The sequence below is a fragment of the Heptranchias perlo genome, unplaced genomic scaffold (genome assembly GCF_035084215.1).
Source record: "Heptranchias perlo isolate sHepPer1 unplaced genomic scaffold, sHepPer1.hap1 HAP1_SCAFFOLD_52, whole genome shotgun sequence".
Taxonomy (NCBI): domain Eukaryota; kingdom Metazoa; phylum Chordata; class Chondrichthyes; order Hexanchiformes; family Hexanchidae; genus Heptranchias; species Heptranchias perlo.
This window is the reverse complement of record NW_027139537.1, coordinates 3151905-3176217: the sequence shown is the minus strand read 5'-3', so window position 1 is coordinate 3176217 and position 24313 is coordinate 3151905. Positions and strand designations below refer to the sequence as shown.

General features: G+C 43.4%; 5 non-coding genes across 5 annotated transcripts; 4 read left to right on the top strand and 1 right to left on the bottom strand.

Annotated features, from left to right (window-relative positions):
• The first annotated feature begins 170 nt into the window (after positions 1–170).
• On the top strand, positions 171–243 carry trnav-cac (transfer RNA valine (anticodon CAC)). Its single transcript has one exon. It is a non-coding gene; the product is annotated as a tRNA-Val (tRNA).
• Positions 244–6667: 6424 nt separating this feature from the next.
• On the top strand, positions 6668–6741 carry trnan-guu (transfer RNA asparagine (anticodon GUU)). The gene has a single exon. It is a non-coding gene; the product is annotated as a tRNA-Asn (tRNA).
• A 440-nt stretch (positions 6742–7181) lies between these two features.
• On the top strand, positions 7182–7254 carry trnav-aac (transfer RNA valine (anticodon AAC)). The gene has a single exon. It is a non-coding gene; the product is annotated as a tRNA-Val (tRNA).
• Positions 7255–9921: 2667 nt separating this feature from the next.
• Positions 9922–9994, bottom strand: trnak-cuu (transfer RNA lysine (anticodon CUU)). Its single transcript has one exon. It is a non-coding gene; the product is annotated as a tRNA-Lys (tRNA).
• An 8436-nt stretch (positions 9995–18430) lies between these two features.
• trnag-ucc (transfer RNA glycine (anticodon UCC)) lies at positions 18431–18502 on the top strand. The gene has a single exon. It is a non-coding gene; the product is annotated as a tRNA-Gly (tRNA).
• The last annotated feature ends 5811 nt before the right edge of the window (positions 18503–24313 follow it).

Here is a 24313-nt window from a genome sequence, read left to right as displayed (position 1 = left end):
TGTGACGTCTGGGTCAACCCCTGTCCAAACAAGACAGGCCACATTTGGGAGTTTAATAACTTTGAAATGAACATTTTTCTTTTGTGACTTGTGCAACTTCGATCAAGTGAATAGTTATGAATGAGAATCAATACAGTCATTCTAACTTCTGGCTGGTAACCAGATCAGAGGTTTCCGTAGTGTAGTGGTTATCACGTTCGCCTCACACGCGAAAGGTTCCCGGTTCAATCCCGGGCGGGAACATTATTTTGGGGCAGATTTTTCTGTCCTCTGTGAAAGAGCCTGTTTTGTTAAGTTCGACACAAATTCGTGGTCTCACGAGCACTGAACATTTTAAACGGAGCCCTTCAAAATACAGTGTGTAAAATGAGAAGGAATAAAAAGTTCATCGCACAAAAGACATTATTAAACTTTTCCAACATCCCTCAGTGGCCTTTCATTCTGCAAAATAACGTTATCGGTTAATTAATGGTGAATAACAAAAATATTGTTTTTTTTTTCTTCCATGCGATTAATATAACAAGTGTTCAAAAGTTGCTCTTCTGGCTGGAAATCGCACCCCGGCCGCAGTGGTAAAAGCGGCGAATCTTAACCACTGGACCACCAGCGAGTTTTACTTACAGCATTATCAGATTAAACGAGGATTTCCATTTCTCTGTGATTCAGCTTTTAATCCTTTTTGGCTACTGATTGCGAATATTCCCGTCATTAAATAGGAATAAAGTACAATAGGCTCAGGAAAACCCGGGGAGGTGGCATCCCGCTCACCGAGCCTTTCCAGCATCATTTATATCACCAAGCACTCGAGTGAATGAACCTTTCTCCGGGGGGGTCTCAATGTGGAAAGGGTGGCGAGGCAAAGTGCTATTTATCCGTCAGGATGGCCGAGCGGTCTAAGGCACTGCTTTCAGGTCGCAGTCTCCTTCCCACTTCCGACATTGGTTACTTTAACTCCTATTTTATTTCTTGCTTGAGCTGCAGTTGATTTTTCGGCCCAGTTGATTTGCTCTTCCCGCAATAACCAACCCGGTCTCGATCCACGGCACGTTTTGACGCCCACCGGCTCATCCCTAAACCAACCTTTAAACGAAAATATGCTTTAAACACAAGGTCGCAACTATGGAGAGAGCAGACACTTGGGGAAATGTACCATCGGAATTAGAGTAGGCCATTCAGCCCCTGGAGTCCGCTCCGCCATTTGATAAGATCATGGCTGAACTGTGATCGAACTCCATATACCTGCCTTTGGCCCTTATCCCTTCATACGTTCTTTTGGCAAAAAGCTATCGATCTCAGATTTAAAATTTGCAATTAAGCAAACATCAATTGCCGTTAGGGAAAGAGAGTTCCAAACTTGTTCCATCCTTTGTGTGTGGAAATGTTTTCAAATCTCACTCCTGAAAGATGTAGCTCTAATTTTTGGACTGTGCCCCCAAGTCCTAGAATCCCCAACCAGCGGAAATAGTTTCTCTCTATCCAGAAAATGTCAATGACACAGTCAATGAAAGGTGCAGTTCACGAAGGCGACTCACCAGCACCTTCTCAAGAGCAATTAGGGATGGTCAATCAATGCTGACCTTGCCATTGACACCCACATCCCATGAATGAAGACAAAAAAAGTCGCCTGCATGGCCGAGTAATTTCCTGCTGCTAAACGACGGGAGGAATGAAACCGTCGGCTTCAGTCCTTTGAACGAACTGTATACACTTGCCGTCGAGCTCAATCCCCACTTGGTCCTCTGCCCCGAATATCCACTGCATCAGACAATCCTCCATAACATAGAATCACAGCATGGAAATATCACAGAAGGAGGCCATTCAGTCCATCGTGCCTGCGCCAACTCTTTGAAAGAGCTATCCAATTAGACCCGCTCCCCTTCCCTTTCCCCATAGCCCTGCAAAATTTTCCCCTTCAAGTATTTATCCAGTTCCCCTTTGAATGTTATTATTGAATCTGTTTCCACCAACCTTTCAGGCAGTGCATTCCAGATCATGACAATTCGCTGCGTAATAACATTCTCCTCATCTCACCTCTGTTGCCAATTACCTTAAATCTGTGTCCTCTGGTTACCATTCTTTCTGGCACTGGAAATAGTTTCTCCTTATTTATTCTATCAAAACCGTTCATGATTTTGAAGACCCCTGTTAAATCTCCCCTTAACCGTCTCTGCTCTAAGGAGAACAACCCCAGCTTCTCCAGTCTCTCCACCTCACTGCAATCCCTCATCCCTGGAACCATTCTAGTAAATCACCTCTGCACCCTCTCCAAGGCCTTGACATCCTTCCTAAAGTGTGGTGGGCAGAATTGTGTGATGGCCAGCTGGGGTCTAACCAGTGATTTATAAAGGTTCAGCATAAGTTCCTTGCTTTTGTACTCTATGCCTCTATTAATAAAGTCAACGATTCCGAATACGTTTTCGTTTACAATCTCTTCAACTTGTCCTGCCACCTTCAAAGATTTGTGTACGTATACCCTCAGGTCTCTCTGTTCCTGCACCCCCTTTAAAATTGCACCATTTATTTTAAAGAGCTGGCCAACGCACGATGGGCCGAATGGACTCCTGCGATTCCATGATTCCATGTTTTTGATTACACCTCTATGAAGCGCTTTGGGACATCCCCCAGAAGTGGGAGTCAGCAGTTCACTTTCTCCCTTAACACTTCCATCTGACCTGGGCTGGACTAAATAGTTGTTTTCGTGGTGTAATGGTTATCATGTTGGCGTCACACGCGAAAAACTCCCGGTTTAATCCCGGGACAGAAACAATTTGCTGGAACTTGCTCCTCACAAACCTCCAGGCACGAGCTTTCTCTCGTGTAAATTGGGCTGCAATCCTTTCACATTCAACAACGGCTGCATCAGATTCCTCGTCTCATCACCACTGAACACTTTGAAGCAGACTCCAAAAATAAAGTGCGTAAAATGAGAAGGGATGAAAGTCAGAGAAGTTCGCGTCGTTTCGACATTTACTCGGCAAACTTGTTAGCATTTCGTTCAGTGTGAACCAGAAAGTTGTGGGTTTATTAATGGTAATTGAAAGAATCATCTAAGAGACTTGTATAATTTTGCGTAATTAAGTGAACTGTTTTGTAAAAACAAATGCGCTGACCGGGAATCAAACCCGGGCCATAGTGCTGAAAGCGCCGAATTCTAACCACTCGATAACCATAAACCCGACTTATACATTGTCAACAGATGGTTATAAATATATTGGGCTGCAGCCGTGTTAGATTGAAAATATATTTCTGATTTGTAAGATGTAAATGCATTTCATGACTGCTGCTTACAAATCTATTTAGATATATCTTTTAGTTATTCCTTTTTTGTGGGGTATATATTGTAAATGTATTTTCTGGATATTTATTTCTCTATGTCTTACTTTTCATTACACACAAATACATAACACAGATACACAGAGATATAATGATAACCACCAAGCAGTTACACCCAAATGTATTTATAAGTGTCACAGGTGCAATCATATATATTTATAACAAGATATATCATATTGTAAAAATAATCAAAATAAATTTATAAATGGCACACATAACTTAAACACTCAATTTATAAAGAAGCATGACATCCATTTATACACATCCATAGTTTAAATTTTCACACCGTCCTGTTAGCAGTCCTGAACAAAGTCCAAACACCGAAAGTCTCAGCGTTTTTTCAGATGCTGCCCGTCCTGTTATGTATTTTGAGCAGTTCCTTTCCTGTGATGTGATGATTCTGGGTGCCGGGTGTGTGCCATTGGATTTGCTGCAGTCATGCTGCCGCGGACAGGTGAAGGCTGCTTCTGAGGCTGCCTGACACCCGGTGGGAGTGGGCGGGATTTGGAAATCTGAAATAAATGAAATGGTGCATGAGAAACTTTCATAAAGGTAAATAACCCGATCGCTACCATCAGACCTCGTAGCGCAACGTTAGCGCGTCTGAATCTAAATCAGAAAGCTGCGTATTTAAATCACGGCGGGGGTCGCATTTGGTTTTAGCGCTGGTAGAATTCTGAATAATTCCGGAATTCATATTGCATTCCCTTTTTCACAATAAACAGAACCCTGCTCTGAATTCTGCCTCACTAGTTCCCCAGTGTCAGGGAGAGAAGCGTCTGATTCACTCATTTATTTATTGCACGAAACATACACAAACACACTTATGAATTCAAAATCAGCCTGCAGCTCCACACACACAGAGATAAACGCAGTCAGATAGACAGGGAAAAACCGGGAAAAAGACAAACCGGTTTGTCACAGAATTGCCTGTACCTCCACGGTCGAATGTCAGGGCTTTTGTTGTTCGCTTTCGTTCCACACCCTGGAATTCAGGAGAATCTGGTACATGGTTTGTTGGATAAGGCACGGGCGCGATGGCCCGAATGGCCTGCTTCTGAGCTGTATCCTTCGAAGATTCTGAACTCAGCCCCTGGGAGGGGAGGCCGGTTCATGTGGAAAAAGATCCGGATGAGAATGATCTGATTCATAAAGGGGAGGGAAATTAAGGAGCTCCTTCGGAACATTAATTACTTGAAAATGAAGACATTTTCCAGAGTATCTTGTTTGGTTTTGATGAATGAAATGTTAGTAAAAAGGCATCCGTGGAGAAGGATTGTGAGCTTTTAGGACTAGAGGGGAAATGAGGAGATTTTTTTTTTCACACAGAGGGTTGTTCCGATCTGGTAGCCACTCCCTGAAAGGGTGGTGGAAGCAGCTTTCATAGGAACTTTCAAAAGGCAATTGGACAGGTACTTGAAGAGAACTGATTTGCAAGGTTACGGGGAAAAGGCTGGGTTTTTTGGACTAAATTGGACAGCTCTTTCAAAGAGTAGGCACGGCAACACGGCCGAATGGCCTCCTTCTGTGCTGTAATAGTCTATGATTCTGGTCCATGATTTTAGTGTGGGACAGGAGAGATGTTGTTTAAAGAGAAGAAAAATGTCCCAATCAGAGCAGAGAGAGGTGACTGGTCAGTTCCCCTCTGCCCAGTATAAGTCAGCAGCGGTTACCAGTTCGCTTTACACGCGAACGGCCCTGCTTTCGATCCTGGGCGGACAATTTAAGTTGCAATTGCTGTTTACAATCTATATTAATGACTGAGATGAGGGGACCGAGTGCAATGTATCTAAGTTTGCTGATGATACAAAGGTCGGTTGGAAAGTAAGCCGTGAGGAGGACGCAAAGGGAGGTGGACAGGTTAAGTGATTGGGTAAGAAGGTGGCAGTTGGAGGATAAAGTGGGAAAATGTGAAATTGTCCACTTTGGTAGGAAGAATAGAAAAGCAGAATATTTTTTAAAAGGTGAGAGTCCAATAAATGTCGGTATTCAGAGGGAGTTTGGTGAACTTGTAAACAAATCACAGAAAGTTAACATGCAGGAACAGCAATCAATTAGGAAGAAAAATGGTATGTTGCCCTTTTTGAAAGGAGGTTGGAGTATAAGAGTAAGGAAGTCTTGCTGCAATTAAATTGGGCTTTGGTGAGAACACACCTGGAGTACTTTGATGTCGTCTACATGGATTTTAGCAAGGCTTTTACAAGGTCCCAAATGACAGACTGGTCAAAAAAGCTGCGATTGCACTAGAGAGGGTACAGAGGAGATTTACGAGGAGGTTGCCATGGCTGGAGAATTTTGGCTGTGAGGAAAGATTGGATAGTCAGGGGTTGTTTTCTTTGGAACAGAGGAGGCTGAGTGGTGATTTAATTGAGGTGTACAAAATTATGAAGGGCCCAGACAGAGTGGAGGCGAAGGACCTATTTACCTTAGCAGGGAGGTTAATAACTTGGAGGCATAGATTTTAAATGATTGGTGGAAGGATTTAAGGGGAGCTGAGGAGAATTTTTTTCACCCAGAGGGTGGTAGGGGTCTGGAACTCACTGCCTGACTGGGTGGTCGAGGCAGAATCCCTCGTGACATTTCAAAAAATACTTGGATATGCACTTGAAGTGGCGTAACCTGCAAGGTTAAAGACCGAGTGCTGGAAAGTGGCATTCGGCTGGGTAGCTCATTTCCGGCCGGTGCGGACAGGATGGGCCGAATGGCTTGCTTTTGTGCCGTAAGTTTGCTGTGATTCGACAAAATTGGCAATTCTGTTTTGTAACAGCATATTCCCAACCCAGGCCGCCGTGATGAAAACACCGAAGCCGAACGACGAGGCCAGCAGGGAAGGCATGTAAGAGTGTTAAATATATCAGGGAGTGTTTGCATTCGGTACAATTAATATTTCAGCTCCCAGTTACTGCAGATCAGGGATCAAAACCTGACATCAGCATCAGGACGCTCAGAATATTTTCTTTTTATTCGTTCATGGGATGTGGGCGTCGCTGGCGAGGCCGGCATTTATTGCCCATCCCAAAAAGCCCTTGAGAAGGTGGTGGTGAGCCGGCTTTTTAAACCGCTGCAGTCAGTGTGGCGAAGGATCTCCCACAGTGCAACTAACGAACAGACAAAGCACCGGTGGGCACGCCGGTTGCAGGAGAGCTGGTTGTCGGTGATATCGACGCTGTGAGCGAGACCAGACCGTTTCCATGTTTCCACAAACAATGTCCCATCCTTTATTTCTGGAAAAGTAACACTGATAGTGGACAATTGCATTTCTGTGGCTGCAACATGTAACTTTGGCTCGGTGACACGCTGCTTTAGTGTATCTTGCAAGAAAAAGGACCAGACGGTCTCTGTGGCGCAATTGGTTAGCGCGTTCTGCTGTTAACCGAAAGGTTGGTGGTTCGAGCCCACCCAGGGACGAAAATTGTACCTTTTTCGTCCCACTTTTGGATTCATTGCCTCATTCTGATAGCACTGAAGCCGATGCCATGTTTCAATTCCTGATCAGCAGTAACTGGGAGCACTTTAAATGGCTCCGATCTCTTCATCTCATTTCAAGTTTTCTAATGTGTGATTTGGCTGCAAGAAAACACTCTGTGAACAATGTCATCTGAGCTTGCCTGATTCGCCATAATTTACACTGCGGTCGGATATCAGGCACATGAAAAAAAAACAGTGAAATGTTTGTGTCGGCGCGATGCTCTGGGATTCCCTGACTGACCATCGTCACCGATCCTTCTCTGCAGCCTTCCGAAATACAGCGCAGTAAATGTATCCCTGTGAAATGAGCTCCTGGACAGAAATACGGAAATTAGTTTGGCTGAGGGGTTATATCCCTATCACGAGGTTGGAGGTGTCAGGTTTCCGTAGTGTAGTGGTTATCACGTTCGCCTAACACGCGAAAAGTCCCCGGTTCGAAACCGGGCGGAAATATTTTGAAACGTTGTCCCCATTAAAAATGATTAAATATTTAACGATTCACATTGGTGATTAAATGTGAACAAAGTCCATATCTCCAAGCCCTGTTCATGCAGTCCGCTGAGAGCAGGCGATGAATGCCAGCGTGATATTGGGGGTGAAGGCTGCTTCCAATGCTGTCTCATGACCGGTGGGATCTGGCGGAGATTTGATAAGCCTCATCCATTCAACCAATATATGAAACGGTGTTTGAGAAACATTCAAAAAATATAATAACATCCAGGAGCCTGTCTTCAGAGTGCGTGGCGCAAAGGTCTGACTCCGGATTAAAAGGCTGGTGAACTTGATTCAGCTTTCTGAAATGTACTTGTCCATCCTTCAGAGGTCATGGGAAATATGTTTTTTGCCTTTCGAAAAAAGACGCGAAAGTTAGAGACATGTTTTGTTTTCAACACGGCTGGTGAAATGGCGGACTATCATAAATTCGGAGTCGCCTTTGAAACATTTAAAGGCGACTACCTAAAAATCACTTCGTGCAAATTTAAAATCACGGTTCCTATTTATTTCGGTCTGAAAGAAATAACGATAAACGTGTCAGTCAGTGCCCGCGGTGAGACGGTGATGAACTTGTTTGTTGCGAAGTTCACCGCTGGGCTAAAGTTGACGCCGTTTCAAGGACGCGAACCCACTCAATGTAAAGGATGAACTCATAACCAACAGGTCCCGTCAACGTCAAACATCTCCTTTCTTGTTCAATCGAGGGAGCAGAGGCGTGTCCATCATCAGACGCCAGCAACTTTAAGAAATGGAACAGATAAAGGCACAGATGCAAGTTCCAAATCTTTTCAATGCAAAGTTATTTCACTTTATTTGAAGTGCCGTGAGGCTAAAAACGGGTCCGAGATGATTTGCGTTCACTCGTGACTTGTTTTCCAGTGTTTGTCCGTCAGGTTTGCAATTCAATTTGTATTGGATATTGAAGATATTTCAGGATGATTGCACAACATACCATGTGTAAAGCAACCATCTTGATAACTTCAATCATCACACACTCTACATCGACGCTGCAGAGGCCCCAGCACCCCTTTCAATATTGTTTTTCTCAACTCACAGTTTTCAAAAGGGAATTGGATAAACGCTTGGATCAAACTTTTTCAGGGTTATGGGGAAACAGCAGGCGAGTGGGACGAACTGGACAGCTCTTTCAGAGAGCTGGCACTGGCACGATGGGCTGAATGGCGCTATCTTATTCTATGATTCTATTAATAGATCAATTTCCGCCTTTCACTGAGCCTCCCTAAATGGAGCGCAGTAATCGTGTCCCTGTGAAATAAGCTCCTGAACAGTAATACGGAAATTAGCGTGGCTGAGCGGTTTGAAACTCTGGTTAGGCACCTAACAGGAAATTTCCTCTCTAAGATTGATTAGTTTATCAATTATCTCCCCCCTTTCGATCTTAAATGTCTTTACATATCTTTTTGATCTCTTCTTCTACTGTCATGCCCACAATACCAGTCTCCCTGGTAAATACTGAAGCAAAGTGATTACTTAATATTTCTGCCATTTCGCTGTCATTGCCTGTGAGTTTGTCGTGTGTCTCCCTTAGTGGCCCTATTATCATAGAATCATAGAATCATAGAATCATAGAAGTTACAACATGGAAACAGGCCCTTCGGCCCAACATGTCCATGTCGCCCAGTTTATACCACTAAGCTAGTCCCAATTGCCTGCACTTGGCCCATATCCCTCTATACCCATCTTACCCATGTAACTGTCCAAATGCTTTTTAAAAGACAAAATTGTACCCGCCTCTACTACTGCCTCTGGCAGCTCGTTCCAGACACTCACCACCCTTTGAGTGAAAAAATTGCCCCTCTGGACCCTTTTGTATCTCTCCCCTCTCACCTTAAATCTATGCCCCCTCGTTATAGACTCCCCTTAAGAGACATGTTTTGTTTTCAACACGGCTGGTGAAATGGCCAGACGATCATAAATTCGCAGTCGCCTTTGAAACATTTAAAGGCGACTACCTAAAAATCACTTCGTGCAAATATTCCTATCCTAAATTTTCTTTGGCTGTTGATGTGTCTCGAATACTTTGCTTTTTTTGATATTCCTTTTTTGCCTTTCCAATAGATCTTCAGACTTCTTTCCCAGTCTTATCACATTCCCCTCTCTCCTTTATTGGCTAGTGTGTGCCCTTTTCTTCAGTTTAAATTTTGCCCTTGTTTCTTTATTCATCCTTGGTGTGTCATTTCTGGCTAGATTGTTCTTGCTTTTTAGTGGGATATATTTCTCCTGGACTCTATTGATCACCGTTTTAAATGTTTCCCACTGCTGTTCTATTTCTTTGTCCAGGTCATTAATATGTCAAACATATCACCGTTTGAAACTTCTCAAGTCACATTTCCATGACAAAGCCAGTTGCTTTTGTGGGAGGAGCAAATCAACTTGGTCTAAAAATCAGCTGCAGCCCAATCCACAAATAAAATATTTTCACGTCTTCGTAAAAATAAGCAATGTCAGAAGAGGGATTCGAACCCATGCCTACCGGAAGAGATTGCGACCTGAACGCAGCGCCTTAGACCGCTCGGCCATCCTGACTACAAATTTAACGTTTCATTATGCATCAATTCTGCACCGTTGGCCAGTGAACGCAACATAAAAGTTTTAAATGATACTCGCCCAACGTGGGGCTCGAACTCACGACCCTGAGATTAAGAGTCTCATGCTCTACCGACTGAGCTAGCCGGGCCTGATGGTACATCACCGCCTTATCTATTATTGCAGCAAGCAGGAGAAAGACTCCATTTCAAATTATTGGAATCAATTCTGAGTGACAGGATCAACTGTCACTCCGAAAGGCACGGACGAATCAAGGGCAGTCAGCATGGATTTTTTAAGTGGAGGTCGTGTCTGACTAACCTGATTGAATTTTTCGAGGAGGTGACAAGGAGGATCGATGAGGGTAGCGCAATTGATGCAGTCGACATGGATTTTCGCAAGGCTTTTGAAAAATTCCCACATGGCAGATTGGTCAAAAAAGTAAAGGCCCATAGGATCCAAGGGAATGTGGCTTATTGGAGCCAAAATTGGCTCAGTGGCAGGAAGCAAAGGGTAATGGTCGACGGGTGTTTTTTGTGGCTGGAAGACTGTTTCCAGTTGGGTGCTGCAGGGCTCCGTACTTGGTCCTATGCTTTTTGTGGTATACATTAACAATTTGGACTTAAACGTCGGAGGCATGATTAAGAAATTTGCCGGTGACACAAAAATTGACCGTGTCGTTGATAGCGAGGAGGAAAACTGTAGACTGTGGGGGTTCAGGCAATTTTCTGATAACAAAGCACTCAATCTATCTCTGAATGAATTTTGAACGAATACGTGTGTTTGACCCAGCACAGGCACGACGGGCCGAATGATCTCCTCTTGTGGACGAACATAATACGATGATACCAAGTGTTGTCAGACAGAAAAGCAACACATTCCAAATAAGAGCAGAGAGAGGAAACTCGTCTAACAGCATAACAGCACGGTGAGATATTGTATTTGAGAAGGATGAGGAGGGAGAGTTTATCATGGTGGTAGTCCCATAGGGCATCATTTGTGACTTTGATAAGGACCATTTCATGCTGCGACAGTCTCTGGCACTGTGTGTGAGTGTGGGATTTATTCTGTATCTGTCAGTCTCTGGTACTGTGTGAGTGTGGGATTCATTCTGTATCTGTCTGTCTCTGGTGCTGTGTGTGAGTGTGGGATTCATTCTGTATCTGTCAGTCTCTGGTACTGTGTGTGAGTGTGGGATTCATTCTGTATCTGTCAGTCTCTGGCACTGTGTGTGAGTGTGGGATTTATTCTGTATCTGTCAGTCTCTGGTACTGTGTGAGTGTGGGATTCATTCTGTATCTGTCTGTCTCTGGTGCTGTGTGTGAGTGTGGGATTCATTCTGTATCTGTCAGTCTCTGGTACTGTGTGTGAGTGTGGGATTCATTCTGTATCTGTCAGTCTCTGGTACTGTGTGTGAGTGTGGGATTCATTCTGTATCTGTCAGTCTCTGGTACTGTGTGTGAGTGTGGGATTCATTCTGTATCTGTCAGTCTCTGGTACTGTGTGTGAGTGTGGGATTCATTCTGTATCTGTCAGTCTCTGGTACTGTGTGTGAATGTGGGATTCATTCTGTATCTGTCAGTCTCTGGTACTGTGTGTGAGTGTGGGAGTCATTCTGTATCTGTCAGTCTCTGGTACTGTGTGTGAGTGTGGGGTTCATTCTGTATCTGTCAGTCTCTGGTACTGTGTGTGAGTGTGGGATTCATTCTGTATCTATCAGTCTCTGGTACTGTGTGTGAGTGTGGGATTCATTCTGTATCTGTCAGTCTCTGGTACTGTGTGTGAGTGTGGGATTCATTCTGTATTTGTCAGTCTCTGGTACTGTGTGTGAGTGTGGGATTCATTCTGTATCTGTCAGTCTCTGGTACTGTGTGTGAGTGTGGGATTCATTCTGTATCTGTCAGTCTCTGGTACTGTGTGTGAGTGTGGGATTCATTCTGTATCTGTCAGTCTCTGGTACTGTGTGTGAGTGTGGGATTTATTCTGTATCTGTCAGTCTCTGGTACTGTGTGTGAATGTGGGATTCATTCTGTATCTTGTCACTCTCTGATACTGTGTGTGAGTTTGGAATTGATTCTGTATCTTGTCAGCAGTGTGTGTGAGAGTTTGTGATTAATTCTTTATATAAAACTGTGTGTTAGTGTGGGATTCTTTCGGTATCTGTCAGTCTCTGGTACTCCATGTGACTGTGGGACTCATTCTGTATATACAGTCTCAAGTACTGTATGTGGGAGTTGAATTCATCCTATATATGCAGTTACTCATACTGCATGTGATTGTGGGATTCATTCTGTATATACAGTCTCCAGTACTGTATGTGGGAGTTGAATTCATCCTAAATATGCAGTTACTCATACTGCATGTTAGTGTGGGATTCATACTGTACCTGTCAGTCTCTGGCACTGTGTGTGAGTGTGGGATTAACTGTGTGTCTGTCAGTCTCTTGTACTGTATGTGAGTTTGGGATTCGTTCTGCATCTGTGAGAGTTGGAGTCATTCTGTGTCTGTGTGTCTCTGGTACTGTCTCTGAATGTGAGATTCATTCTGTATCTGTACGTAATTATTCTCTCAGATTAAATTATGGTGTTCAATATTGCAGCTTTTATATCTCAATGTTTAAATTGTTTTACTCCTTGTTTAATTGGTAAATATGGACATACTTTCGGATTTGATGCTGGAGGTTTTAACCAGATTATTTGTGTGCTTTTTGGAGTACTATTAAATCTGTATCTCTGTGAGTACTGTTGTGGATGATAATGTATCTTTAAAACTGATAAGGTGACATTTTTGAATTGGTATGTAATGTGTAGATCAGTCTGTAGAAATGGAATTGATACCGTATCTTTCAGTCTAATATTGTATGAGATTTTTGGACTGGTATGTAATGTGTATCTCAGTCTGCACTAATAGAATTGATACTCTATCTTTAAATCTCATTCTACGAGTTCATTCTGAACAGGTATCTAATTTGTCTCTCAGGTTTACTATCTTTCAATATTTCTCAATCTGATACTCTGCCTGAGTTTTGGACTTGTGTGCAATTTGTATCATATGATACACATTTCGAATGGATATTGCATGTATTAAAGTCATGTGTGTGAGAGTTCTGGGCCAGTATTCAATTTGAATCTCGGGGTACATTATTGGGATTCATTCTGTACCTTTGAATCGGGTACCATGTGTGATTTCTATCTGGTATTTAATTCGTAGCTAATGTTGCTCTATTGTGAGATTGACACAGTGCCTTTCACTCTGAGAGTGTGATTTTGGACTGGGATTTTTGTATCTACCTGTCAGCGGGACTGAGTTCGGGGGGAATGGAACAGTGTCAGCCTCACCTACTCTGCTTGACTGTTGGGTTGAAAATGTGTCTCTGGAAATTGTGATCATTGTGGGACTGACTACTTCTGCTGTCTGAGACTGTGGAACTGATGACCTGTCTGTGTCTCTGTGCTCTGTGAGTGATAATATACTTACTGTGTGTGAGAAGGAGCTGGCTGCATTGTTCCTTCTGCTCGGGTGGAGGAAGCATCACATTTATTCTGGATCGTTCAAGGGTTTGCCTGTGGAAAGAAAATTATCTCTTGTTACTCAGGAACATGTGAGGGAGAAAATTCAGAAGTGATCAGTTTAATATCTCTGTTAATGATCATTTTGAATATCCACAAAATGAAATCCAGTGATACAAACAGTGTCAGTGTCTGACTCCACTGCAGTACTGCAGCACTCAGCTTCTGCATACCAGGTGTGTTGGGCTGTTTTACAACAATTCAATGACATCCAGACACGGCCCAACCCCTGCACTGATCCATGAATGGGACTACCCGATGGGGCAGGGACCTTTGTACAGGTCAGGTTTCAAATCTCCTCTCCCATGGGACTAACCGTTCAACCGAAACCAAACAGCCGCTGTTTAAAATGTGTCCTTCACACTTCTCACCTGATGCCTGCAATAGATGCTCTTTGTATAACTCCCCACATCCTTACTGTCCGGCTCTGTTTCCACTCTTCACTCTCCAATAACAATAAACAGGGTGAGGCTGGAACTGAACCAGGACCATTCACTACTGGTTTGGGGAGAGAAAGCAGCAATGATTTTAATAGCAGGTTCCTCCCATTCTCTCTCCCTTCCCCTGGACACACCCTGTACACACACAGCCCGAGAATGACCTCTCCCTTCCCCCCTCTCACTCCATGTTCCGTGACCAGTTCCTGATCCACTCCGCCTCTTACAAACAGCCCCCGGACTCCCCCTGACCTTCCCCCGGACTCAATGCCGATGTCTGAGCCCATCTGCGGACACGGTCCCGAAGCGATGATCTGCTGTAACGAGGCTGCTCTTTGCTCCCTTCCCCCGGGGGCCGTGATCTCTCCATTCCCGGCTGTTTTAAACCATCTTCTTCCGCTCACTGAGGGAATGGCGCCCACAATTCCCAATCCAAAAATCGATGGAAACTTTCCCCAATTGGAATTTTTCCGAGTCTGAGCAAAGGAAGTGGGACTGGGGGAAAGGTCAGAGGGAATGGGGTCCACAGGCAGTGCAGGAACAGGCAGCAGAATGGGAAACATATGGGATTCCATCAGTGCCTAACGCTGGAATCCAGACTGACTTTACAATCTCCAACTATTAAACTAGATGTTTCCATCCCTGCTGTTTCTCTCGGGGTCTTTTGATGGTAAAGAGCCTTTCAGAGATAAAGTGTGCGGCTGTGAAATCAGCCAATGGATTCTCTTCATTAATGGCCCCTATAATGTGTGACTGAGAGAGGATTTCTCAAACCAATCCTGGAGAAACATGGGAGGAAAGTGGGAGTCGGTGTATTTGCTGGGACCGTGTAGGGTTAATATCAGGCAGCAACAGTCGCAGATTAATGTAACCGGAGTGAAACTGTAGGTCACTGAGAGTAATATCGAACAGCCCTGAGCTGTAAAACTGCAGATAGTACAACAGGCATTAGAGGGTTAAATGTGACCCAATATTTCTGTCCCTCTCTGTACTGTCCCTGAGTGTGGGATTAATAGTGTTTCTGACCCTTGTACAATATCAGTGAGAGATGAGATTGCATTTTTTGTCTCTCCAACGCGATCATTCTCGATAAAACAGCAACTTTACCGGTCAGTCTGGAACTAATACTGTTAACGTCTGTCTGTCACTGTGTCTCACCGCTCTCTCTGTCTCTCTCACCGTGTCTGCCTCCCTCTCTCTCTCTGGTGCTGTATATGAAGGCGGATACTGCTATTGAGCGTGATTTGGACACAGATCGGAAGTGTAAGACTGATACTGTCTCTCTCTCTCTCTATTGCTGGACATGAAAGTGGGATACCGTCTGATATAAAATAGAGAGAATGAGATGTCCGGGCCGGGCCTCACTGTAACTGGGGATGTTTCGGCTCCAGTCCCAGTTCATGGTCATAATCCTTTCACAGATTCAGGTCGAGAGTCTCTGTGAGACGGTGACACTGGCGGAGAAACTCCGCGTCATAACTCAAACCCCAACAGATGAGATTCTCCAAATAAGCTGCAATAAGGTGTTTGTGAAACGCTGAACCCGTCTGGGAGGGGATGTGTGGGGAGATAGAACAAGGAAACAGACTGAAATGGAGGAGCCGAGTTGACTTGTTATTGAATGGACTGTATTTAGGCAGGAATATTAACGATTTCTCATTGTAACGGGGCTTATTTGAAAGCTTCTGGTTTTTGGGAATCCTTGAATATGAAGCCCGGGTCTGTCAGGGTTTGTGCGGAACGCTGAGGTTCGGTTCTATTATCGATAAACGGTTTGAAACTGTCGGATGGAGAGAACTGGAGGTGGAGCTGGAAGATCAGAGGCCGCTCTCCGCTCTGTCACTCTGACTGTCTCCTCCCCTCCCGATTTCTCTGTTTAATCCCCCATATGGAACCAAAGCGGGTCGGTGGACTCTAAACACGGTTTACTCGTTAACAGGACGAAAGGCGAGTCATGTTCCTGATCTCCTGGGCACCAGGCAATTCACTGTTATTTGTTTCTGTACAGAGTTACATTTCAGTGATTCCCCAGTGAGTTTGATGCGTTATGTAAATAATCCAACAAAATAGAACAGAAACGGAGCGAAGCGCTGAATTCCACAGATGTAGAAAGGTTAGTCGAGCAGTTCTGGTGATTCTTTACGAGCCCAGCATGGCAAGTAGTTCAAATAAATACAAGAAACCTGGTGATGTGTGGGCTGGGATCTATAAGTCACCGTTTAAAGTACCGGACTGTGGTCACTGCCCCGACTCCAGTCCCATTAATTCCTCATCTCGTCCACAACGAAACAAAAGCAGCTCAAAGCCACACTGGTAGCATGATATTCGCGTTTCCCTTCAGACAGTCACCAGTCCTTTCACAGATACAGAGGGTGGCTCTGAAAAGAGCCTTTACATCGAGTTACATTGAACCTACAGCACAGAAACAGGCCATTCTGCCCAACTAATCTATGCCAGCGTTTATGCTGCTGATGAGCCTCCTCCTTCCTTACTTCATCTAACCCTATCGGCATATCCTTCTATTCCTTTCTCCCTCATGTGCTGATCTATCTTCCCCTTAAATGTCCCTCTGTTATTTGCCTCAGATACAACCTCGTAGTTGCAAGTTCCACATTCTAACCACTCTCTGGGTAAAGCAATTTCTCCTGAATTCCCTATTTGATTTATTGGTGAATATTTTATATTTATTACCTGAAGTTTTGGACTCCCCACAAGTGTAAACATTTTCTCGACATCTATCCGAACAAACCCTATCATTATCTTCAAAACCTCGATCAGATCAACCCTCAGCCTTCTCTTTTCTTGTGAAACGAGACCCAGTCTGTTCAGCCTTTCCTGATAAGAATATCCTCTCATTTCTGGTATCATCCTTGTGAATCTTGTTTGCACCTTCTCCAATGCCCCGATGTCTATAATATGGAGACGAGACCTGTTCGCAGTATTCCAAGTCTGGTCGAAACAAGGTTATATACAAGTTTAACATGACTTCTTTGCTTTTCAACTCTATCCCTCTAGAAATGAATCCCAGTGTTTGATTTGTCTTTTTATGACCTGATTAACCTGGGTCGTTACTTTTAGTAATTTGTGTATCTGTACCACTAGATCCCTTTGCTCCTCTATCCCGTTTAGACTCTTATTATCCAAGCAGTGTGTGACCTCCTGATTCTTCATTCTGCAAGTTTATTAATGCCCTCTTGCATTTTGATGCTTTCTTCCTTTGTATTAACTAAATCCCCCAAGTTGGTGTCGTCCACAAATTTTGGAATTGTACTTCCGATTCCCGAATCCAAATCGTTAATGTAAATTGTGAAGAACAGTGGTCCCATCACCTGGAACTCCACTTCCCACGTTTTGCCACTCTGAGTAGCGACCCTTAACCTCTATTCTCGGCTTTCAATTTTGTACCCAACTGACCTGACTCCACGTGCTCCGAACTTAGCCATGAGTCTACAATGTGGTACATTATAGAAGGCCTTCGGAAAACCCAAATATATCACATCTACTGCATTAAACTTGTCTACACTTTCTGTTCCTTCTTCAAAGATTTCAATAACGTTGGTCCTGTCCTTTGGGTTATCAGATTAAGCCTTGGCCGGTTTACTTGCTCTTGGAGCTCACAATGCTGGTTTTCTTCGGCATCAGCACGGCCTGGATATCAGACAACACCCTGAGTGATGGTCACCCGTCCCAGCAGCTTGTTGAGCTCCTCGTCGTTGCGGATGGCCAGCTGCAGGTGTCTGGGGGTGAGGCGGGTCTTCTTGTTTGTCCAGGGCCGCGTTGCCGGGCAGCTCGAGGATTTCAGCCGTCAGATACTTGATGCACAGCAGCCAGATAGACCGGGGCTCCGGCACCCACACGTTCAGCATAGTTCCCCTTTCGCAGGAGCCTGTGAACACGGGTAAAAGGGAACTGCAGTCCGGCCCGGGATGAGCGAGACTTGGCCTTGGACCGAGCTTTACCGCCGGTTTTTCCTCTTCCAGACATTTCCACAATCTCACAAACACTTTCACAAAGAATGAAGAAATCCTCCCGCACTCGCCCTTCTTATACCTTCTGGAGGAGTATAGTGGGGGCACTTGTGATGGGTCTCTCTCAGAGTGTTTACACTGCCCGCTCACCCTCACTGATATTCTATCTTTGAACTGCTGTAATATTGTCCTTTAGTAATATTGCTGCTCCTCCTCCTTTCCCTATTTCCCTGTCCTTTCTGAAGATCTGATAGACTTGAATATTAAGCTGCCATTCCTGCCCAGTTGGTAGTCAGGTCTCTGTAATGATTTAATGGAATTATTTAACTTTACTCAAAGGCTGATGTGAGCTGTGGTAAAATGTATTTCCAGCTGGTCAAGTATTGCAGGTATCGACTGTCTCTTCATTCCGATATAAGGTGAAGAATTACTGGCTGGTGTGGAATTTCCATTGATTGGGGGTTGGTGAAATCTACTGGGCGGAAACAGGAACTGCAACAGAGCGAGAAAGGATCCGTCAGAAACCAGTGAAAATGAAGAACAAAATCCAACAGCCTGCAGTGTCTGGTCAGGGTCTGATGTTTGGGAACTATTTTATTGTTGGTTATTTTCAGCGATGGTGGTATAGTGGTGAGCATAGCTGCCTTCCAAGCAGTTGACCCGGGTTCGATTCCCGGCCATCGCAATTAAGTGTGCTTATTATTTTATTTCCATCAGGAACTCTGAAGTTTACAATCGAATTTGATGCAGTTCAGTTGGATATTGTTTCCAAAACATAATAGGGTGTCATTATAGTAAAATGATTTCAACCTTCATTTCTTTTCCCGAAAGAAGGAAAAGAGGAAAAACATGCTGGAAATACTGAGTTGCCAAGGGTCTAATGAGAGTGAGGAAGGGAAATGATCTGTTAGCCTTTATTGTAAGGGTGTTGGAATATAAGAGTAAGGATGTCGTACTGCAATTGTAGTATGAGGAAATATTGTGTAAAATTGGCCAATATTCGGTGGAGTTTAGAAGAATGAGAGGTGATCGCATTGAAATGTATAACATTCTTAGACGGCTTGACAGGGTAGATGCTGAGAGTCTGATTCCCCTGGCTGGAGAGTCAAGAACTGGAGCTCATAGTCTCAAGATAAGGGGTCGGCCATTTAGGACCGACATGAGGAAACATTTCTTCACTCAAAGGATTGTGAATGTTTGGAATTCTCTACAACCCAGAGGGCTGTGGATGCTCAGTCTTTGATTTATATTCAAAGCTGAGATCGATAGATTTTAAGAGAGCAACATGCATTATAAAGAGTTGGACGACCATGCATTCGAAACAGTGAGAGCACCATGTATTATAAAAGTGAGAGCACCAAGCATTTTAAACAGTCAGAGCAGCATGCATTGTTATCAGTGAGAGCACCATGCATTTAAAAAAGTGAGAGCACCATGCATTATAAACAGTGAGAGCAGCATTGATTATGAACAGTGAGACCAATATGCATTTTATACAGTGAGAGCACCGTGCATTATAAACAGTGAGAGCACCGTGCATTATAAACAGTGAGAGCACCGTGCATTTTAAACAGTGAGAGCACCGTGCATTATTAACAGTGAGAGCACCATGCATTATAAACAGTGAGAGCAGCATTGATTATGAACAGTGAGACCAATATGCATTTTATACAGTGAGAGCACCGTGCATTATAAACAGTGAGAGCACCGTGCATTATAAACAGTGAGAGCACCGTGCATGATAAACAGTGAGAGCACCGTGCATTATAAACAGTGAGAGCACCGTGCATTATAACAGTGAGAGCACCATGCATTATAAACAGTGAGAGCACCATTCATTATAACCAGTGAGAGCACCATGCATTATAATCAGTGAGAGCAGCATGGATTATGATCAGTGAGACCAATATGCATTTTATACAGTTGGAGCACCGTGCATTATAAACAGTGAGAGCCCCATGCATTATAAACAGTGAGAGCACCATGTATTCTAAACAGTGAGAGCACCATGCATTTGTCGCAGGGAGAGCACCATGCACTTTAAACAGTGAGAGCACCATGCATAATAAGCAGTGAGAGCAACATGAATTATAAACAGTGAGAGCACTGTGCATTATAAACAGTGAGATCACCGTGCATTATAAACAGTGAGGGCACCATGCAATATAAGCAGAGAGAGCACCGTGCATTGTAAACAGTGAGAGCAGCATTGATTATGAACAGTGAGACCACGATGCATTATAAAAAGTGAGAGCACCGTGCATTTAAAACAGTGAGAGAACCATGCATTTTAAACAGTGAGAGCACCATGCATTATAAACAGTGAGAGAACCATGCATTTTAAACAGTGAGAGCACCATGCATTTTAAACAGTGAGAGCACCATGCATTATGAACAGTGAGAGCACCGTGCATTTTAAACAGTGAGAGAACCATGCATTTTAAACAGTGACAGCACCATGCATTTTAAACAGTGAGAGCACCATGCATTATAAACAGTGAGAGAACCATGCATTTTAAACAGTGAGAGCACCATGCATTATGAACAGTGAGAGCACCGTGCATTTTAAACAGTGAGAGCACCGTGCATTATAAACAGTGAGAGCACCATGCATTATGAACAGTGAGAGCACCGTGCATTTTAAACAGTGAGAGCACCGTGCATTTTAAACAGTGAGAGCACCATGCATTATAAACCGTGAGAACACCGGGCATTATAAACAGTGAGAGCACCGTGCATTATAAACAGTGAGAGCACCATGCATTATGAACAGTGAGAGCACCGCACATTTTAAACAGTGAGAGGACCATGCATTATAAAAGTGAGAGCACCATGCATAATAAACAGTGAGACCACAATGCATTATAAACAGTCAGAGCACCATGCATTTTAAACAGTGGGAGCACCATGCATTTTAAACAGTGAGAGCACTGTGGATTTAAAACAGTGAGAGCACGGTGCATTATAAACAGTGAAAGCACAATGCATTGAATGCAGTGAGAGCACCATGCATCTAAAACTGTGAGAGCACCATGCATTTTAAACAATGAGAGCACCGTGCATTTAAAACAGTGAGATCACCATGCATTATAAACTGTGAGAGCACAATGCATTGTAAGCAGTGAGAGCACCATGCATTTAAAACAGTGAGAGCTCCATGCATTATATACAGTGAGTGCACCATGCATTATAAGCAGTGAGAGCACCATGCACATTAAGCAGTCAGAGCACCATGCATTATAAACTGTCAGAACACCATGCATTATGAACAGTGGGAGCACAATGCATTATAAACAGTGAGATACCAAGCATTATAAACAGTGAGAGCGCCATGCATGATAAGCAGTGAGAGCACCATGTATTTTAAACAGTGAGAGTACCATGCATTATCAACAGTGAGAGACCAATGCATTTTAAACAGTCAGAGCACCATGCATTATAAACTGTGAGAGCACCATGAATTACAAACAGTGAGAGGAGCATTGATTATGAACAGTGAGACCAATATGCATTATAAACAGTGAGAACACCTTGCATTAGAAACAGTGGGAGCACCATGCATTGTAAGCAGTGAGAGCACCATGCATTGTAAGCAGTGAGAGCACCATGCATTATAAAGAGTGAGAGCACCATGCATTATCAACAGTGAGAGACCAATGCATTTTAAACTGTGAGAGCACCATGCATTATAAATAGTGAGAGCACCATGCATTACAAACAGTGAGAGGAGCGTTGATTATGAAAAGTGAGACCAATATGCATTATAAACAGTGAGAGAACCTTGCATTGGAAACAGTGGGAGCACCATGCACTATAAACAGTCAGAGCACCATGCACGTTAAAGAGTGAGAGCAACATGCATTAAAAACAGTGAGAGCACCAAGCATTGTAAGCAGTTAGAGCACCATGCATTATAAAGAGTGAGAGCACCATGCATTTTAAACAGTGAGAGCACCATGCATCTGAAACAGTGAGAGCACCATGCATTATAAACAGTGAGAGAAACATGCATTATAAACAGTGAGAGCAACATGCATTATAAACAGTGAGAGCACCATGCATTATAAATAGTGAGAGCACCATGCATTATGTACAGTGAGAGCACCACGCATTACAAGCAGTGAGAGCACCATTCATTTTAAACAGTGAGAGCACCATGCATTTTAAACAGTGAGACCACCGTGCATTATAAACAGTGAGAGCACCATGCATTTTAAACAGTGAGAGCACCATGCATTATAAACTGTGAGAGCACCATGCATTATAAACAGTGAGAGCACGATGCATTATAAACAGTGAGAGCACGATGCATTATAAACATTGAGAGCACCGTGTATTCTTAGCAGTGAGAGCACCATGCGTTGTAAGCAGTGAGAGCACCATGCATTGTAAGCAGTGAGAGCACCATGCATTGTAAGCAGTGAGAGCACCATGCATTATTAGCAGTGAGAGCACCATGCTTTTAAAACAGTAAGAGCACCATGCATTATAAACACTGTGAGCACCATGCATTATAAACAGTGAGAGCATCATGCATTATAAACTGTGAGAGCAGCATTGATTAAGAACAGTAAGACCAATATGCATTTTTAACAGTGAAAGCACCATGCATTGGAAACAGTGCGATCACCAAGCATTATAAACAATGAGAGCACCATGCATTGTGAACAATGAGAGCACCATGCATTATAAACAGTGAGCGCACCATGCATTATAAACAGTGAGAGCACGATGCATTATTAACAGTGAGAGCACGATGCATTTTAAACAATGAGAGCACCATGCATTTTAAACAATGAGAGCACCATGCATGATAAACAGTGAGAGCACTGTGCATTATAAACAGTGAGAGCACCGTGAATTACAAACAGTGAGAGCACCGTGCATTATAAACAGTGAGAGCACCATGCATTTTAAACAGTGAGAGCACCATGCATTATCAACTGTGAGAGCACCATGCATTATAAACAGTGAGAGCACGATGCATTATAAACAGTGAGAGCACGATGCATTATTAACAGTGAGAGCACCATTCATTTTAAACAGTGAGAGCACCATGCATTTTAAACAGTGAGACCACCGTGCATTATAAACAGTGAGAGCACCATGCATTTTAAACAGTGAGAGCACCATGCATTATAAACTGTGAGAGCACCATGCATTATAAACAGTGAGAGCACGATGCATGATAAACAGTGAGAGCACGATGCATTATAAACATTGAGAGCACCGTGTATTCTTAGCAGTGAGAGCACCATGCGTTGTAAGCAGTGAGAGCACCATGCATTGTAAGCAGTGAGAGCACCATGCATTGTAAGCAGTGAGAGCACCATGCATTATTAGCAGTGAGAGCACCATGCTTTTAAAACAGTAAGAGCACCATGCATTATAAACAGTGTGAGCACCATGCATTATAAACAGTGAGAGCATCATGCATTATAAACTGTGAGAGCAGCATTGATTAAGAACAGTAAGACCAATATGCATTTTTAACAGTGAAAGCACCATGCATTGGAAACAGTGAGATCACCAAGCATTATAAACAATGAGAGCACCATGCATTGTGAACAATGAGAGCACCATGCATTATAAACAGTGAGCGCACCATGCATTATAAACAGTGAGAGCACGATGCATTATTAACAGTGAGAGCACGATGCATTTTAAACAATGAGAGCACCATGCATTTTAAACAATGAGAGCACCATGCATGATAAACAGTGAGAGCACTGTGCATTATAAACAGTGAGAGCACCGTGAATTACAAACAGTGAGAGCACCGTGCATTATAAACAGTGAGAGCACCATGCATTTTAAACAGTGAGAGCACCATGCATTATCAACTGTGAGAGCACCATGCATTATAAACAGTGAGAGCACGATGCATTATAAACAGTGAGAGCACGATGCATTATAAACATTGAGAGCACCGTGTATTCTTAGCAGTGAGAGCACCATGCGTTGTAAGCAGTGAGAGCACCATGCATTGTAAGCAGTGAGAGCACCATGCATTGTAAGCAGTGAGAGCACCATGCATTGTAAGCAGTGAGAGCACCATGCATTATTAGCAGTGAGAGCACCATGCTTTTAAAACAATAAGAGCACCATGCATTATAAACAGTGTGAGCACCATGCATTACAAACAGTGAGAGCATCATGCATTATAAACAGTGAGAGCATCATGCATTATAAACTGTGAGAGCATCATTGATTCAGAACAGTAAGACCAATATGCATTTTTAACAGTGAAAGCACCATGCATTGGAAACAGTGAGATCACCAAGCATTATAAACAGTGAGAGCACCATGCATTGTGAACAATGAGAGCACCATGCATTATAAACAGTGAGCGCACCATGCATTATAAACAGCGAGAGCACGATGCATTATTAACAGTGAGAGCACGATGCATTTTAAACAATGAGAGCACCATGCATTTTAAACAGTGAGAGCACCATGCATTATAAACAGTGAGAGCACGATGCATTATTAACAG